This window comes from Palaemon carinicauda, chromosome 7, assembly GCF_036898095.1.
Source record: "Palaemon carinicauda isolate YSFRI2023 chromosome 7, ASM3689809v2, whole genome shotgun sequence".
Lineage (NCBI taxonomy): Eukaryota > Metazoa > Arthropoda > Malacostraca > Decapoda > Palaemonidae > Palaemon > Palaemon carinicauda.
Genome location: NC_090731.1, coordinates 25,181,245 through 25,183,744, shown reverse-complemented (window position 1 = coordinate 25,183,744; position 2,500 = coordinate 25,181,245). Strand labels below are relative to the sequence as shown.

General features: G+C 32.2%; 1 protein-coding gene across 1 annotated transcript in view; it reads left to right on the top strand.

Annotated features, from left to right (window-relative positions):
- Positions 1-2,500, top strand: part of LOC137643533 (tyrosine-protein kinase Dnt-like) — a 138,415-nt gene that overhangs the window by 107,795 nt on the left and 28,120 nt on the right. The gene's annotated exons all lie outside the window — the stretch shown is intronic.

The following is a 2,500-nucleotide window of genomic DNA, read 5'->3' as shown; positions in this document are numbered from 1 at the left end:
GGTATATACTTTATATATATATATATATATATATGTGTGTGTGTGTGTGTGTGTGTGTGAGTGTGTGCGTATATATATATACATATATATATATATATATATATACTACCACTGGAGAGTTATGGGGTCCTTTGACTGGCCAGACAGTACTACATTGAATCTTTCTCTCTGGTTACGGTTCACTTTCCCCTTGCCTACTCATACACCGAATAGTCTGGTCTATTCTTTATAGATACTCTTCTGTCCTCATACACCTAACAACACCGAAATCACCAAAAAATTCTTCTTCACCCAAGGGGTTAACTACTGCACTGTAATTGGTCAGTGGCTACTTTCCTCTGTACCATGGCCTTCCACTGTCTTGGATTAGAGTTCACTTGCTTAAGGGTATACTCAGGCACAAAATTCTATCTAATTTCTATTACTCTTGTTTTGTTAAATTATTTAAAGTTTATATGTGAGATATTTATCTTAATGTTGTTACTGCTCTTAAAATATTTTATTTTTCTTTGTTTCCTTTCCTCACTGGGCTATTTTCCCTGTTGGGACCCCTGGGCTTATAGCATCCTGCTTATACAATTAGGGTTGTAGCTTAGCAATATATATATATATATATATATATATATATAAATATATATGTGTGTGTGTGTGTGTGTGTGTGGTGTGTGCGTGTTTATATGTATATTCTGAGACTCAAAAATAGCTAGGAACTTCCCTTTTAGAAAAGAGAATATTTCAATTTCTCACAAAATATCCCGACGTTAAACATCTGAATAATAATTAGTGCCAAATCACTGATTTTAAAATCACGCCAAACTTTAGTAGTGTAGTATTCTTGAAGTCTTGCAGTCGGTGAAAGTTCTCAAAAAGTGATTCATTTTGGAGCACTGCGGCTTAATTACATTTATATCTTAACAGTAATTGACAGTCAGGCCTGTTTTTAATATATTAATTTTATATAATAATAATATTAATATTCAAGGTATGTTGAATCGGTCGTTTTTTCCGACTATAGCAGCAGACCAAACCAATGTTATTTAGCAAAGGTTTTTCTTTATTCATCATTGGTTTTCGTTTTACCATGATCAGAAACTATAATTTTGAATTCATAAAATTAAATTTATTTTCATTTCTATGTCAACGAATTTCCCAACTTCTTAACGTAACAGTATAGAAATTATATATAACCAAATGGCAGACTTTTTTTTTTCTTATGTATATACCTTACTTATGAATTAATATAACCCAAAACCATATTCCATGTTTTCATCTCAGCTGTGTTCAGGGACAACACTGATGCACCTCCAATTTATTATAATTTCATAATTTAGGAAACCTGCTTCCTACAATTTTTGGGGAATAAAAGAAAAATTATCATATTAAATCTCCTTGATTTCAGATAACAATCATTTTTAAATGCTTAGAAAATCATCTCTTATTTAATTTTTTTAATTTAAAGTTCAATGTCGAACTTAATGTAGTAAAAATATGATCCATTACGTGGCCGGAAAATGCTCTTGTAAGTGATATTTGAAAGAGCCGCCATCATAGTATATAGCCCATTAATGTCTCTAGCAAAGGTGATTTCATTGGGGATAAATAATAATAAATCTTACTCAGGCCATCAAGATTGGCATACTGAACTTTACGCGTCTCTAATTAACTGATAAGTTAAACTGGTTATAAACAACAACAACTTTTTATTTTTCATTTTTTTTTTTTTTTTTTTTTTTTTTTTTTTTTTTTTTTTTTTTTTTTTTTTTTTTTTTTTTATATAAATATCTCCTCTTCCTTCATTTAATGACTTCATACAAGTCCTGCTACGTCAATGTAATTCGTTAGCGGCTGTTTGTTTTGTCCTAAAATACAAATTAATTTTTGTTCTTTACGTTAAATGTCTTATTATGATAGATTTTCAAGATTTTTTTTTTCCGATACCTCAAACATTTGAAGAAAGATTGGCTCATCGACTTCTGTTTTCTTTAGATTTCAGCTTTGGGATTCTCTCCCTACTTCTGTTTTCCTTGATTCCTGTAACATTCTCTATAACCAATACGGCGCAGTGGAACCCTTTCGATGTATATTCTCTCTCTCCTAATTTTCATGATTTATTCTCAGATTTTTGTATTTCAGTTGTTAAATATAATATACAGATCTAAAAAGTAACACTTTATCTTCCCTTGCTAACACCTGGAAAAGTGGCATCGAAGGATACACTACAATACGGTGCACACAAAGGGCGTGCATATGCATTTGTGTATGAGAGAGAGAGAGAGAGAGGAGAGAGAGAGAGAGAGAGAGAGAGAGAAATCTTTAAGCCCCAAAATGGCTGCGTGGCATATCAAATATCTATAGCCTGTCTTTTCAGAAATAGGACAGGGCCTTTTTGCAATGATAAGCGAGAAGGAAAAGGAGAGAACAAAAGCGAAGAGAGAGACAGAATAGGGAAGAGAAAGATTTGGTGGAGTTGCCATATCGCGTTTTCTTTTTACTCGCCCAG